This window comes from Myxine glutinosa, chromosome 5 (assembly GCF_964187855.1).
Source record: "Myxine glutinosa chromosome 5, kmMyxGlut1.1, whole genome shotgun sequence".
Lineage (NCBI taxonomy): Eukaryota > Metazoa > Chordata > Myxini > Myxiniformes > Myxinidae > Myxine > Myxine glutinosa.
The window spans coordinates 165,550,852-165,568,658 of NC_136265.1; positions in this window are offsets into that span (position 1 = coordinate 165,550,852).

Sequence of the window (17,807 nt, forward strand, 5' to 3'; positions counted from 1 at the left end):
TTCCCAGTCATGGGAAATGCAAGCACAAGTACCCGTCCATGACGGGAAAAGTTTAAGTTAATCTATCAATATAAATTATTTCATGAACTTTAAAAAGGTTAATTGTGTTGCACTCCTGCGATGTCATCTGCCATCTGCTTGGAAATCAGCCAACATCACAGCTTTGCACAAAAAAGGTGCAAAAACAGATCCTAGCAACTACAGACCAATCAGCCTTCTCCCAATTATCAGCAAAGTCATGGAATCCATCATTGCTTCAGATATGAAATCTTTCCTCTTCTCCAATGGCTTGATCTCTGATCATCAATTTGGTTTCAGACCTGGTCACTCTACTCTGGACATGCTGCTTCTGCTTTCTCAACAATGGATGGAGGTCCTCAACGCCAAACAGGAAATTAGAGCTGTCTCCCTTGACATTTCACGTGCCTTCGACACGGTCTGGCACCCTGCTCTGCTCACCAAACTCTCCTCCTTTGGTATCCATGGAAATCTCCACGCATGGCTGGCGGACTTCCTCTCTGGTCGTAGTCAACGTGTGGCCCTGAATGGGTTTCTCTCATCTCATCTTCCTGTTCAGGCTGGAGTTCCCCAAGGTAGTGTTCTGGGACCTGTGCTTTTTCTGGTCTTCATCAATGATCTCTCTGACTCTCTTGAAAATCCTCTCTATCTCTTTGCTGACGACTCTACTCTCTGTTGCTCCATTCCTCATCCCTCAGATCGGCAGTCTGCAGCCTCCTCACTCTCTGCAGACCTGGACAAAATCACAGACTGGGCAAACAAATGGAACATGTCTTTCAATCCTGATAAATCTCACACTCTTACGATGTCTCTCCGAAAAGACCGACTGGACAACCCTCCCATCCACTTTCTGAATAATCCTCTCCAAGAAGTTCTGTCACTCAAGCTTTTGGGTCTCACTATTTGCCATGATCTTTCCTGGGAAAACCACATTTCAAATCTGGCCTCCAAAGCCAGTCGCCGACTGGGCATCCTCCGTCGTGCGAAGTCCTTCCTTGGCACACCTGAGCTCCTCACCACATACAAGGCTTTCATCCGCAGCTCTATGGAATACTGCTCTCCCCTCTGGTCTGGTGCTCCTGCCTCACACCTAGCTCGTCTTCACGCTGTTGAAACCAAAGCGTTCAGAATCATTGGAATCTCCCGCGATGAAGCTAACTCCAAGGGCCTTTCACTCACTCACCGCAGGCAGGTTGGTGGTCTTTCCGTCTTCTACCGACTCCTCTCTGACCTTGCCCCCGCAGCTCTCTCTGGGCTTTGTCCCCCAAATATTCCTACAGGTCGCACAAGATCTGCCTGCAACCCTCTTATGGTTAAACTGCCAAAATCAAGACTTTCTGCTCACCTTCACTCCTTCATTCCTCTTTTCTCCCGCCTCTGGAACAAACTCCCTCACTCTCTTCAATCCCACTCCACCCTCCAGGTCTTTAAAACAGCTGTTCACCACCATCTCTTATCCTCCCCCATCCAAAACCTTGATCTTTTCTACCCCTGCTAATTTTGGTCCCCTTGTGTTTTATACCTCCCCCCCCCCCCCCCCTTCCCACGCCTCCTCCCCCCAAGCCCTCTCCCTCCCACACTTCTCCCTGCTCTGAAATGTTGTGGTTGTGTGCTTCCCCTTCTCTCCCCATCTTGTCTTCCACTCCCTCTTTTTGTATATTTTGTTTGTCTGGTTGATTTGTTTGTGAAATAAATGTTAGCTCTTTCACGAGCCTCGATTCAGTATACAAAAAAAAACTCCTGGTTACACTCAGAACCAATGCTACGTGCTACTTCTACCACCCACCGCAAAATGGTGGTGCAACTTCGGGTGGTGAAGGTTGATTTGTCCAAAAATAAGACAAAATGTAGCCATTTTAACTTAAATGTGTTACTCCATATGTGTATTAAACCTATAGTAAGGGCATTTTATGAGATATTTCACAAATCTGTTAACTAAATTGTTACCAAAAAATTTCTTCACCAATATGTTTGTAAAGGTGTGTAATAACATGTGTTAAAATGTTGAAGTTCAACTCCCGTGGGAAACCCAGAAAAAAAGCTGTTGAATTCGGGTACCGAAAAATTATTTTCGAGAATTGTTATTTTTTTTAATCGGCCCTTAAGTAACTTATGAGGGGTCAAATAAGGATTTTTCATGATTCTGAGTTGATTGTTAACATTTATATTTTCACTTTTACATTTACACACAAAGTAGCTTTTATTTCACATACATATATAATACTCAAGAGTTATTTCTCATTCACAATGTCAGAAGTTTCAACAGTCATTGTCTATGTCTTATTCAGACTCAACAACATCATGACTGCAGTTTCTGCATGTAATGCCATTACAGTCTCCACAGGCCGAGATGCACGTGACCCCATTCTTCTTGCAGCTGCATCGCCGGTTGCTGCAATCTCCATGACAATTACAGCTCGTGAACTGCAATAGCTCCTCAGGAGCCGTGGGGTCCAGTGTTGGAACTGGCTCATACCCATGCACACCGATTGTCCATCCATAGTCACTGGGGTTCAGAGACATGCTCTGTAGAAGGATCCAGTCCCGGGTCTGCAGGTAGGCACGGAGTGAATGTTGTGCAGCTGCACCCTCTGTTGGAGGTAGAGTCTCTGGTTTGATCACTCCTGCCGCTGCCTTCCTTGAGAACATGTTGTACCGAATTTCACCCAATGTAGTATCTCGTCCATGGTAAATGTACTTGAAAATCGCAGTACCAGCCTGAATCACTGTTTCCTTGGTGGCTTCTGTGTCAAGGAAGATGTCGATGTACTCAGCCGCGTCCCCTTCGCAAAACCTTTAAAAAAGCACCAGGTCTATGTAAAACCTTGAGCATCCATTTTGACCCAAATCTATGATCAAGTTGTATGGCAAGCCCCATTTGGTGTGGCAATACTCCAGACCGAGGTCGACAGGCCTTAATAAAATTCTGCCCCCAAACGGCAACTCTTTCGTCTGTCTTGACAATCGGTCTCAAGAACATCTGAAGGCTTGCAGGAACAAGTGTCAGCTGACTATCGATGTCAGTCATACTGTGTGTGGTGGGGTATGACTTTGGACCTAAATCAATCAAGGCAATATCATTGGATATGAACTTGAGTGCCGTCTTTATGATCTGAGTCTTCTCATCTCCATGGTCAAGATTAGCATGATGCTCTCGCAGAATATTGTCGGTGCCATCTTTGAGACAGAGTACATCTGCCCTTCTTTCCTGTGTTGTGAAATACAAGGTGTCTTCGTATTTCTCTAGAAGTTTTATCTTTAGCCAATGCTTTGAATAAGAAAGGCTCTTCTCTGGTGACTGATCAAACTCCTGCAGCTTTTCATGGACTTGGTCCATGTTCATTACCCCATGCTCTAATTCTGAGTCTAACCATTCGCAGAATTCAATAAAAACTGCCTCTCGCTCCTCATCAATACTCCTCTGTCCTCTCTTCCTTTTTCCTTCCTCATCAGTCTTGGACAAACTGTCACCTCTCACAAACATAAGTTTGCATCGCAAATGGTACAGTGTTTCTTCTGCTACCAAGTCGTTGATCCCTTCCAGGCGTCCAGTGACTTCAGTGCCCCAGTCATCCCCGCGACTCCGTGCTGTCTTCAGCAAGCTTGCCTTCAGTGTATCTGCAGTCAAATTATCTGGCACTCTGTATTTCTTTCTAGCTTGTGCTGGATTATTTTTGTAGAGCTGGGCTGGTTGGTTGCAAAGAATGCATACATCCTTATACAGGAGGTCAACTGACTGTGATCTTCTAGAACTGCAGCCAGTTGATGAACTGAACTCACAAGTAGTGCGTCTTCTCTTCAACTTTGATGACTCTTTCTCTGCCTTTGATGCTTGAGCTGACTTATTGGTGGTTGCAACAAAGTTGTTGTACAGATCATTTTTACACTTCTGGTGGTACCTCAGTTTTCCTTCCTTTTGAGCCTCCTTCATACGTTCCACAACAGTAACATTTTCGACAGTTTCTGCTTGTTTCAATAAAGTTGAGTATCCGTTTGGAGTTGCCTGTATGAGCCTTTCAGCTGGTGTATCCAAGCGTGCACAGATGAAGCAATTGAGCACAGGTGGAGTAACGTCTTCATCCATATTGCTAGACTCCATGTCCTGAAAAGTAGAAAATGAGATATATTTAGAAATTATTTTTCCACAAAGGAGTGTCTGTGGTGAAATATAAATGTTAACAATCAACTCAGAATCATGAAAAACCCTTATTTGACCCCTCATAAGTTACTTAAGGGCCGATTAAAAAAAATAAAAATTCTCGAAAATAATTTTTCGGTCCCCGAATTCAACAGCTTTTTTTCTGGGTTTCCCACGGGAGTTGACCTTCAACATTTTAACACATGTTATTACACACCTTTACAAACATATTGGTGAAGAAATTTTTTGGTAACAATTTAGTTAACAGATTTTCATATGTTTCCCTTACTACTACTTTAATCCAGATGTTCATATTGATTTTAAAGTTTACTGAAAGGAACAATAAAGTGACTGACTGACTATATTGCATCAAGATAAGTGAGATGAAAATGCAAAATAAGCAATCGGCAGCTTTTCAAATGCTGCGCGGGAAGCTGCCGCCATGAACAGAAGACAGACGAACGCACGATCAGATATATACATATATATTGTTACGGATCTCGGACGTCGGCTCTCCCCTTATCAAGGGGGGGTTAATCCCCTTGTCTTTTTATCTGGCCGACCCGAGTCCTGGGGGTTATAACGCCCTTCCCGGCGCGGCGTTAGGTAGGGTTTGTTAGGCCTAGGGGTTCACTACTACCTAATTACTAACGCCGGCCGGAAACGAGGGAATAACTCCCGCTCGAACCACGGATATGATGGAAGATGCCGAGCGGATAGCAATCCGCGATCCGAGCTATTAACAATGGGACTAAACCCGATTATAAGCGGTTGCGATGGTGCCACGTTTACCCAATGAGAGAAAGGACGGATGCGATCGGATAAGAGGAAACCAAGAAAGAACAGGGCAATTTATTCACAATGTACAAGAAGGAGAAGAGGAAATGAAAGAATGTACAGGATAGGAAGAGGAAGAAGCAGCACACAGGGCAGTCTTAAGACAGTCTTATTCTTAATACCCCAGACAAACGTACACACTCACACGGGGATTGTCGATGGTTGATGGAACAGGTAGAGGGTCCGGCGATGGGGTCCAGGCTCCGGTCCAGCGACGAAACCCGGCAGGCAGTTCCGCGTGTAGTTGAGCGCGACCGGACGGTTTTATATAGCGGGGGGAAGCTGGTGTCCTGCGTACGTAATATGTGCACACTTGTGCCAAACGCCCTCTCTCCAAAGTCCTCCTTTGATAAAGGTGCGCTCTCCCAATTGTCCAATGCAACGCGCGTTTCCCAGCGAGTCCTTAACAAGCGCTGCCGTATCTCTCCTTCAAGCCAAAGCAATGCGCTCGCTGGCAAGTTCTTTGATCAGCGCACTCCCCCGACCAAGTCCGAGTTCTGCGCACCAATCCTTCTCTGCGTAAGTCCTCTTACAACGCGCGCACCTCCAACAAGTCCAGTTACAACACGCGCGCCTCCGACAAGTCCTGTGAAAGGGCTTTGCGTTCACACTTATATAACTCACCCAAGCGATCACTCCGCCAGCCCAAAACCACGCCTGTCGGCGATGTCCCTTCAGCCCTGGTTGGCTGGTGAGGTTGGCTTCAGCCCGCCTTTGACGGCTGGATGACGTGGCCACACCTTCTTCCTGGCGTTCCGCCCCCTTTCTCGGGCCTCACCGCGTGGCTTATGGCGGCGTTTGGACGGAAGCCCAGCGAGGCTGCGAATGCTGCTGGCAGAGGCGCGTAACAATTTGGGAGGGGCCATGGGCAGACTGGAGGTCGCATAATGGCGTCGCTTGGAGAGGGAGGTTGCAAACTGAACGGACTGGGGCCTACTTCTTATTTGATTGACACAACGCAGATTCAACTATTAGAAACACGGCCTTATCTAAAACACATACTAATGAAATAACTGAAGTCCTATGGTGGCCTACGTGTTGCTTGTGGACTAACTATGGGGTGCTACCTTTAACCATTTAATAATGTCATATTTACACAAGTGAGGGTTCTAAAACTGCAACAATGTATATATATATATATATATATTGTTACAGACGTGGCTTAGATGTTATTTTACCGAGCGGTTTTGGGATGACCACGTCTGCACAAGTTACCGATTATACTCGAAGTTGACTAGTCGCGCTATGCTAGGTCAATGAAGGAACAGACACACGGCTGGGTTTCAAATGACACGACTCCAAGGGTTCAGTTCTCAAGACCTCCGGAGGAGATTATATTCGTTACGGAAGGTCAGATTACAGGGACGAGAGGGACAGCAAAGGAAGATAGGCACTTAGACACAACCTTATATTAACCCCAACAGACGACAGGTAAACGGGACAAGGCTGACTCACACGGGGGTTGATGGCAGGAAAGCGGTTGTCGATGGCTCCAGGTGCACCTGGGCTCAGGGCAGGATCGACCCGGTCCGGTCCAGAGATGCGGAAGGTTGCACAGCGCTCGAGGTGGCGTCTTTTCGTCTCAAGCTGGGGGCGCATCTGACGTCACATCCGGCGCGGGGCCGCGTATATCCGGCGGGGAGTGACACGCCCTCGGCTCGTTAGCTCCGCCTCGTGGAATCGGCACGTTGCTTCTCATTGGGTGCGTGCGGGGGGGTTACCGGCTCCGCCCTTGACGAGGAGCTGACAAGGAGCCCCTTTGTGGTAACCCCGTGGAGCGCATGGTCTGGAGCGCGTTGTCTGGAGCGCATTGTCGATGGCGGCTAACCGAGCCGGTGGGAGGACGCATACTCCCCCCCGCGCAGCGCCGTGCCCCTCTGTTGTTGTAGACGGGGAAGAAGATGGGAGGAGGTATGGGAAAGGTCCTAAACTCACTACTGGTGCCATATAATCACATTCTGGTGCAACGAAGAGTCATAATTAATGGAAACGAGTCCTTAACTGACATAGACTAAGAATAACTAGCAAGATGTCCGAAAGTTGTCTACGTGTGGTGCGGTGGACCTGGGCACGACATTTAATGGGGGAAAAAGGGGAAGGTCGGCTCTACTGATTGTTGTTTACAGACAATGGGACTAGGGAATGGGGGATTGGGGATAGTTGGGGAGTATTGGGGAAATAGGGGAATATTTACAAGCGGATATGGAGGCCAAATTCCATATTCGCAACATTGCACCCTTCTCTACCCTCGGGGCGTCCCGACCCGATAAATTTTTACCTACTTTAGTGTGGCACGCAATGTAGTTCCCTCTACTATTAACTCTACCCTGAGTGCGACAGTTTTACAGATATTCACAAATGAGTAAATATGTCCCCCTGCGACGTTGCACCCTTCTCCTCACAGAAACACACCCACAGGATAACCGAATCCGGAAAGAATCCTCAAACTAAACATACAGCCGGTAGGGAGCATTATTTACACAAGACTACGCTGATTTTTACACTACGATCCAGGACCTGTTTTTGGAGGAACACATGCAGATGTTATGCATAGAGAGAGCACGCATGCTAGCATCGATACACCAACCCACGAGTGCTCTGTGGCCTACGGCCTTTAATAATGTGCAGAGCACCCCTTCCAAGCATCAAGCACCACCCCATCACACAGTGAGCACCATCCGGTGCACCAATAAAGTGTCTATAAATCACCGGTGGTGTCGCAGCCGGCCGATGTTCTGCCGCTGGTCTTGCCTTCGTGTGGTGCACTTGGCCTTCTTGCCTCTTTCAAAAAATAAAGAAAGGCGCCAACCGCGTCCATTTCTATATTGTGGCCTTCAGTGGTGTCAACTAAAAGTGGTTCACCTGCATGGCATAGGTGCCACGTTGACCCATAGGTCCATCCACGGGTGGTGCTTGGCCGCAAAAGAGCTGCGGTCCATTGTGGGTGGCCACAAACATTGCGGTCCGTATGGTGTATCGATCCAAGCAGCAAGCAGTGAAAGTGCAGGCCCACAACTGCGTAGCCAGCACCTCTCTCTCCTCTCTCTCTACCCCAAAGCCAGATCCTCGGAGGTGGGAGACAAAAGAAGCAGACAAGTGAGTAAGGTGGTAAGGGCGCAAAAGTGCACGCAATACAAGATGATGCACACTGGGGGCACATGGGAACCAGGTGAGACAGGTACGTTCCTATCGTACGCCCCCCCCACCAGGTAACCTACATGGCCCCTCCCTTACCCCTTACTGCATCCACAAAACACAACACTACCCATAAACATCTACTTTACAAATCAACAAACATCCCTACTGTCTTCCCCGTTCCTCCCATAAACCAAATTCGTCTTCTCTCCCTCCTAACCAATCAAATTTGCCATTTTCAACTCTCATCAAAATTTGCCATTTTCAACTCAACATCAAAATTTGCCATTACCAATTCATCATCAGTCCCTCCTAGGGAGGGAGAGATGGAATCACTCCAATGTCTCATCCACGTCGTGATGCGTCTCACAATCCACACAGCAATTTCATTTCCTGCAACAAAACAAAGAAAACACAGGTGTGGAGTCATCATCATCACCACAGGTAAGTGGCGGCGTATGGTGCGACAGGTTCATCAATCCTAACTATTTCCTAAATGACTTTAACAACTTTACACTACCCGGGGTCTTTCTCCGGCCAAACCATTGGCCTTCTTACACTATGGGTTCTAAAAACCAATTCCCATTGGCCAACTGTGGTGCTTTTCAATTTGGGGTCTCACTCCCCCGATTCATCTCCCGGTGCCCTCGCACAATTTCTGGGCTGTGGCGTGTACCTCTCCCAGTGGGTCTACCCACCTGCACACCTCCACCACTGCAGTTGCCTCCGAGCTTACCTGCTCCTCACCCTAACCTAACTACCTGGGGAAGGCCCTCTGGCTCTCTCCCCACTCGGTGCCCTCTCTGGCACTGGGCTACCCGGGTCCGTCCTCCGGATCCTCGGGCCCCATCCACAACTCTACCGGCTCCCAGAGCCCACCTGCGGCCTCACCTGGCCGACATCCTCACAGAGGTGGAGTGCCCAACCAACTACACACACTAACAGGCTACACGCCCAGCCATTTCCACAACACTAATGCACCCACTCACAACACCATTCTGCAACCGCACCACAAATGCCAATATCCAACCACAACTTACCTATACCCTCTACCTAACACTTACACTACCCGCCCCGGGTATTCGTGAAAGGGGTCCACTCTTCCCCCATCCACACCTTCGCACCATGCACACCACTCCGTACCACTTACTCCAACTCTCCACACACCTGTACTTGCACACCTGTGCTCTCACACTTGGTGCCACCTGCACCCTTCTCTCCCCAAGCGCATTCGCGCTGATCCACACACTCACTACTCATACACTGCTCCACACACCTGTCCAGTTGCACACCTGTGCAATCACACCTGTTCAATTCTCACACACACACGGCATCATCTCAGCTAACTACTCCCTTCTGAAACTTGCGCTTCCCAGTCGTCCCTTTAAACTATTGCGCTCCCTCGTCATTATAATCCACACTAATCTACCTGCGTCCCTACTACAGGTATCAGTCACTACCTAACCTTATCGTCACCTAATGTCATCTTCGCTAGATCCCTACACACCATATCCTAACCCACTCGGGCTAGTTTTCACTGCCATACACCCCATAATCTAGTGCTCCTTTGCCCCCATATGGGAAGGGTGGCAGGGATGCCACCCTTACCCACCGGGCCCATCGCTCACTACCAATTTTGCACATCAAATTTCCACAAATCAAAAATTTGCCAATCACTGCCCATCATCTGCCAATCACTACTGCCAATCCTTTGCCAATCATCAAATTTCGCTTTTTTTCTAATTTTGGGTCTAAAACACTAACCTCATCACCCAGTCTACTCAATAATGCCTCTCGGTGCGCCAATTCCTGTCCAAAGCCCGGCTTCGTAAAGCCAAGCCATGAATGCTGGTTGTTCTGTGCCAGCGGCTGGGTGCGTCCGGCATTCGGTGCAGGGACGGGGGCTCACCCGTGCCGAGATCCCACGCACCATCTCGGCACGGAGCCATCCAATGTCCCGCTCTCGACCTGCCGGCACGTCTCACCAAAAAGTGGTCGCCATGACGACCCTTTCTATCCAGCTGCCCGCTCCGCCTAGTGGAGCACGGACGCGGCCGTTCAAAGCGAGGCCCAGCACGCACCGAGGGCCCGATTCGGCTATAAGTCGTTCTAAACTCTACCCCGTCTAACGTCGATGCTTCACCTGGACGCTTACACCCCGCAGCCCGTTCCTTGCTCACACATCCAGCCGTCTCCATGCTCCTCGTCGTACCTTTCCTTACACACCCAGGTACTCTCATTCCACTCACAGACTTGGTCACACACCTGACCACCGAACACTTTGGCACACATTCGTTGCTCGCACACCTCACCAATACACCGCTTCGCGCCCCCTCCTCGGTCACCTCCTCTGTGACAATCACAGGTGTGCCCTCATTCGCACACCCAACCACGTGCCTCACCACCAACTCCAGCGTGCATTCCCACTCACGCTCTACCATTCCAGGTGTGCATCCTTCCATCCCAGGTGTACATCCTCGCTCACCTGTCACAACTAACTCACGCTCCATGTCACTCTCACTACTTTCACCACCATTCTTGACAGCGCACTCACCCTTACTCTTGACAGCGCACTCTTTCCTCAGGCACCTGTCCGTTACACACCTCTCTCGCGCACACCCTTGCGCACACTCTCCCGTCACACCCTCTGTAACACTCACCACAGGTGTGCATTCTTCCTTGCCTTTGACAGCGCACTCTTTCCCCATGCACCTGTCCGTCACACACCTCTCTCGCGCACACCCTTGCGCACACTCTCCCGCTACACCCTCTGTAACACTTACCACACCGCGCTTCCATGTGCTCCCTCGCACACGCGCTACGACTGACTCGCTCTCGCCAGCACCCTCGCTACTCCTTGGCACGCACTTTTTCCTCACACACCCCAGAGTCGGACTTTCTCGCACACCTCCTTTTTCGCACACCAGACCTGTCGCACACTTCACCAATGGCCTCTCACGAACACCCGGGTCCATCTCGACCCCCAAGCTTATTAAATCCCCTGGCACATCATACGCACGACCATATTGGTCACCACTTACACCGGGTCCTCTTCCTCTTCGCTTCTCCTCCATCACCTGCGAATCCCTCATCCGGTTAATGAGCACATCATCACGATCCAAACACAGACTTTGGACCAATTCTTTTATCTCCTCTTTTATTTCTTTCTTATCCCCTCTCCGTCGCTTCTTAATTTCGCTCATCCCTTCCTCCACTTCTTCTAGTTTCTGCTTCACCTCTTTCATTCCCCGGTACGTCTCCTCAAGCTCATCCTCTAAGGCTACCTTGACCGTTTCCAGGTGCGTCCTCACCTGCCGGTCCTTCGTCTCCATTACCTCTACCACCTCGTCCAACCTCGTTGTCAGTCCCTCACGTACCATCTGACATTCCCTCTTTGTCGCTATCAAGTCGTTTTTTATGTCGTTTTGTGTCGCTTTTAAACCTCCTAATACCGCAGTGTTCCTTTGAACCTGCTCCACTAACTCCGTTTGTCCCACCGTCAGCTGCTCCACCTCCTGCGTCAGGTCCTCTATGCCCCCTTGTAACTTTACAGTCCCCTTTCTCACCTCCTTCTCCATGTGCTCCTTACAGTGCCTCACCTCCTCGCGCACTCCTCCGACCTCCTCACTCACTCCTCTCCTGATCTCCTCTCCCATCACTTGCATCTCCTGCCCAGATGCCACCCTCATCTGCTCCATTTCCTCCCTGTGAGCATCCAGTTTGGCTTCTACCCCCATTCTGACCCCCTCTATCTGCTGCCCCATTTGGTTAACTTCCCTTTCCGCTTGGTCCCTCATGTCCCTCAATTTGCCTTCCATGGTGTTTTCTAACCCCTCTAACCCTTTTTGCATCCCTTCCATTTGATTCTCTTGAGCGGCCATTTTGTTTTCTACCCCCGTTAACCCCTCCTGTATTTCCCCTAATCTATCGTCTAATTTCCCAAATTTCATGTCTAATCCCTTAAAATTATTGTCTAATCCCTTAAAATTATTGTCTAATCCCTCACTGGTACCCCTCGCTTCGTCCCTCATTACCCCTATTTTGCCCTCCAATCGCTCACCCTGAGCATCCATCCGGTTCCCCAACCGCTCACCCAATCGCTCAATTTGGCTCTCCATACTCATCTGTACAGCTGCCTGTAACTGCGCAATGAGGGCCTGCATGTCAATCGGCTGCATGTTAAAGCCCGTTGATACAGCGGCCTCGGCTACCACGCGCTCTTGCGAGGCGCCATTTTGCGCGCCCGCTACTTCGTGCGTGACGGCGCTATTTTGCGAACCTGCCGCCCTCTCTGCTTCGCTCTCCTCTTGTCCCTCAATTTGGTCCTGGATCGACCCTACCTCACTCTCCTTTACCGGACCCCAGCTGTCTTGATCCGCCATAGCGCGACTTTCAAAATTCGGTTTTTTATTTTTATTTTCGTAAAACAAATTCAAATTTCGCCGTTATAATTTCGCGCGGGAAACGCGCTCCGAATCGATTCTACTTGTTACAAATTTGGGCCTAATAACGCGCGGGAAACGCGCTCCGAATCGATTCTACTTGTTACAAATTTGGGCCTAATAAATTTAGTCCCGGGTTCGAATTCCACTCCTCGACACCAATTGTTACAGACGTGGCTTAGATGTTATTTTACCGAGCGGTTTTGGGATGACCACGTCTGCACAAGTTACCGATTATACTCGAAGTTGACTAGTCGCGCTATGCTAGGTCAATGAAGGAACAGACACACGGCTGGGTTTCAAATGACACGACTCCAAGGGTTCAGTTCTCAAGACCTCCGGAGGAGATTATATTCGTTACGGAAGGTCAGATTACAGGGACGAGAGGGACAGCAAAGGAAGATCGGCACTTAGACACAACCTTATATTAACCCCAACAGACGACAGGTAAACGGGACAAGGCTGACTCACACGGGGGTTGATGGCAGGAAAGCGGTTGTCGATGGCTCCAGGTGCACCTGGGCTCAGGGCAGGATCGACCCGGTCCGGTCCAGAGATGCGGAAGGTTGCACAGCGCTCGAGGTGGCGTCTTTTCGTCTCAAGCTGGGGGCGCATCTGACGTCACATCCGGCGCGGGGCCGCGTATATCCGGCGGGGAGTGACACGCCCTCGGCTCGTTAGCTCCGCCTCGTGGAATCGGCACGTTGCTTCTCATTGGGTGCGTGCGGGGGGGTTACCGGCTCCGCCCTTGACGAGGAGCTGACAAGGAGCCCCTTTGTGGTAACCCCGTGGAGCGCATGGTCTGGAGCGCGTTGTCTGGAGCGCATTGTCGATGGCGGCTAACCGAGCCGGTGGGAGGACGCACACTCCCCCCCGCGCAGCGCCGTGCCCCTCTGTTGTTGTAGACGGGGAAGAAGATGGGAGGAGGTATGGGAAAGGTCCTAAACTCACTACTGGTGCCATATAATCACATTCTGGTGCAACGAAGAGTCATAATTAATGGAAACGAGTCCTTAACTGACATAGACTAAGAATAACTAGCAAGATGTCCGAAAGTTGTCTACGTGTGGTGCGGTGGACCTGGGCACGACATTTAATGGGGGAAAAAGGGGAAGGTCGGCTCTACTGATTGTTGTTTACAGACAATGGGACTAGGGAATGGGGGATTGGGGATAGTTGGGGAGTATTGGGGAAATAGGGGAATATTTACAAGCGGATATGGAGGCCAAATTCCATATTCGCAACAATATATATATATATATATATATATATATATATATATATATATATATATATATATTGTTACGGTCCGCGGATATGGATGTTGTTTGCCGAGCGAAGGCACCGCGGCCGAACAGTTGTTCCCCGACTAAACCCGATTCACCCAGACGTTGGCCGTATCGCGCCACAGCTACTCAATAGGGAAAAGACTAAGACGACGGATGTGAAGAAAAAGGAAGACGAAGGCAAAGAAAGGTTTGGAAATACGATTACTATTTATTACTATTTACAGGCTCAAAATAACCAAGGAGAAGGAAAGATAAGAAAATAATATACAGAAGCTTTTTAGAGACACAGTGAATTCCTTATACAAGCTTAATTAAATACCCATGGACAGCACGAACAGAACAAACTCACGTACGCAAATGGATGGAAGGGTAGGAATCGTTTGGAGGGATGAGCAGGTGGGATCACAGGGCACAGCGAGCAGGTCCACTCCGGGCGGGAAGCGAGGAGCCGGCAGCTCCTTGTATTCGGCTTTACAGCGCACGCCGGGAGCTCCTTGTATTCGGCTTTACAGCGCACGCCGGCAGCTCCTTGTATTCGGCTTTACAGTGCACGCCGGCAGGGTCACTCGCTGCCCCGTCAGGGCTTCACGCGGCTGGTTGAAACGGGGCTGGTTGAAGCGGCTCTTTGTCAAAGGCTTTTCGTATCTCTCACGCAACTCCGGTGCAACTCTGAACTCTCTCCCGGTGGACTGCCAACCCTCTTACGCACCTGGACTCATCTGCCGTATCTCTCGTGTAACTTGTCCCAGCGATCGTCACACCCTTCTCCCATACCTTCAGCGCGGGTCTGTCACGCCCCCCTCGGTTTTGGTACCGCCCTCCCCCCCGTGCTCTGTTTCGTGACCTTGTATGGTAATCCCACGGGCTTGTCTCCTTATTTGGGCATGGCGCCGACGGCACGCCCCTCGTGGCGAGCCACGGGCTTGTTTCCTTATTTGGGCATGGGGCTGAACAGCCCCGCCCTTCGTGGCGCACCCTGGGCTTGCCTCTCCCTGGCGACCCCGCCCCTCCTGTTCAAACAGAGCATGGAGCACATATTCACTATCGCAGCGAAATGAGAGGGCGTGCACCCCACGCTTGTGAACTGCTTTACCCACAGATGGAGAGTTTGGCTGGGAAATGGAATTATTGAAGGGGAGCTATTCTTAATTGATTCGGTGCAATGGAGTGTCCTTCGAATGGAAGACAAGGCCTTACTCTAAAACACATAATAAGATATAAGCTACTGAACAAGGGTTTTATCGTGTCCTTCAATGTGGTGTTTCATGGAATAACTACCGGGACGCCCTTTTTACCTTTACACAACTCTGGAGGCAGGAGGGGCCATATTCAAACAATGTTACACAACAATTTACCACTACAATACACACAATCAAAAAAATGCAATCCTCATATCCGCAACAATATATATATATATATATATATATTGTTACGGACACGGCTAAAGATGTTGCTTGACCGAGCGGAATGGCCGCCGTGTTCGTACAGTTTACCCGATTACCCCCAACTCACCCGATTCCACTCGAACGTTGGCCAAATCGCGCTACGCTAAATCAATGATGGAAAGGACACAACGACTGGGATAAATGAAACGACGCAAGGGGTACAGTTCTCAAGACCTCCGGAGGAGGATATAATTAGTGGTGGAGAAAAGGGGTAGATTACAAGGTAGAGTGAGGTAAAAGACACAGAAGAGATAGGCACTTAGATACAATCTTATCTATCCCAGACAGACCACAGACAAACGGAACAAGACTGACTTACACAGGGATTGATGGCAGGGAAGGACAGGTCGGTTGATAGCACAAGGTGCACCTTGGCTCGGGGACAGGATCAAGCACGGTCCAAAAGATGCAGGGAGGCCTCACAGCGCTCGGAGGTGGCATCTCTCTTGCTTCAAGCTCAGCGCGCATCTGACGTCACCTCCCTCTTCCTGCGCATGCTCAGCGGGGAGTCACATGCCCTCGGCTCGTTGGCTCCGCCCCAGATGGGACCGGTCCGCCGCTTCTATTGGGTGTGGGGCTTACCGGGCTCCGCCCTTGATGAGGAGCTGACAGCGAGCCCCTACTTGGTAACCCCGTCGAGCACATGTTCGATGGCGGCTCGTTGGAAAGGCCTGGTGCCCTCCCAACACCCCCCTACCAACCAAGCCGGAGTGAGGACGCGCACTCCCCGTGCCGCCGCCGTTGTTGTTGTTGTTGTTGTTGTTGTTGTTGTTGTTGTTGAAACGTGAGGAAAATCTACGGGGAGGTATTGGGAGGTCCTAAACTTCCTAACGGTGCCATACAATCACATTCTGGTGCAACGAAGAGTCAGAATTAATGGAAACGAGTCCTTAACTGACATAGACTAAGAATAACTAGCAAGATGTCCTATAGTTGTCTACGTGAGATGCGGTGGACCTGGATGCGACATTTAATGGGGGAAATAGGGGGAGGTCGGGTCTACAGAGTGTTGTTTACAGAAAATGGGACTAGGGAATGGGGGATTGGGGATAGTTGGGAAGTATTGAGGAAATAGGGGAATATTTACAAGCGGATATGGATGGATGCAAATCCCATATCCGCAACAATATATATATATATATATATATATATATATATATATATATATATATATATATATATATACATACATACACACACACACACACACACACACACACACACACACACACACACACACACACACACACACACACACACACACACACACAAGATGGAGAGAGCATAAATTTCAATGAAGAAGGAAAAACTGACTACTGCATATAAGAGGAAGAGCCTACTGTCTCAATGTACCATTTATTTCTCTCATACATTATAAATGCATCCAACTAAAATTTGCTGTAGTTAAACATTTAAAGAGAAACAAATTTTTTTGCAGAGCACTTAATAACAAGACCAATAGTCGAACAACGGCGTCGCTGGGCCTGGATCTTCTGAGTGGATGATCTGCCTTCCCCCTGTCATGTAATCAGATCCTCAGCTCTGATTGGTTGGCGTTTTTGAGGGACATACAGTGCCTATATAAAGTCTACACCCCCTTTCACAATTTTCACCTTTCGTTGCCTTATAGCCTGGAATTAAAATGCATTAAATCAGACTTTTTCCACCTTTATTTACCCATCGTAACCCACAACTTCCAAGTGAAAAACAAATTCTACAAATTTCAGAATATCAATTAAAAATGCAAACCTAGAATATCTTAGTTGGATAAATGTCCACCCCCTTATAATAGCAATTGTAAATTATTAGCTCAGGTGTAACCAATCATCTTCAAAATGCCCCACAAAATGCCCCAGCATCACTGCCCCATGATCAGAAATACCAAGTTCCAACATAGGCGGATTAGAAACAGGAACATCACCAGTAATAACAGACTTTCTATAGGCGCTGTACATACATACACCGGACGGACAGGCAAACTGTTCCAGATGGCATTACCCTACGGTCTGCGCTGTAAAAATATGGCTGCCGAACCACATCACCAATGACGTCATCAATTTTTTTCCTCAACAAATTCATCCCTAGATCATGCTCAAGAAGTTTCACACTGCTCGGATGAAGCATTATGTCGATTTCTGACGTCATAATGAAGGCACCTGTGACATCATCATTGACATGTTATTCCCCATGGAGAGTACTTTTCAATGAGCCACGTTTCAATTTCTTCCATGGAGTGATTTTGGAGATATAGAGGTGCAAAGTTTTTCAGTTTTTCCAACATGGCGCCCGTTACCACGTGACCTATGACGTCATAATAATCGTTAATAATTGTACAGGAGGAGGCGCTCCTATGGTGAAAGTTTTGTGTCAATTGAACCAACGGTTGCAGAGAAAACGAATTTTAGACGGAATAAACCTGCTAAATGCCGGCGGAAGGGACATACAAACATACATACATTAGATTTATTAGAACATTAGAACATGTGCATCGTGTGTGGATTGC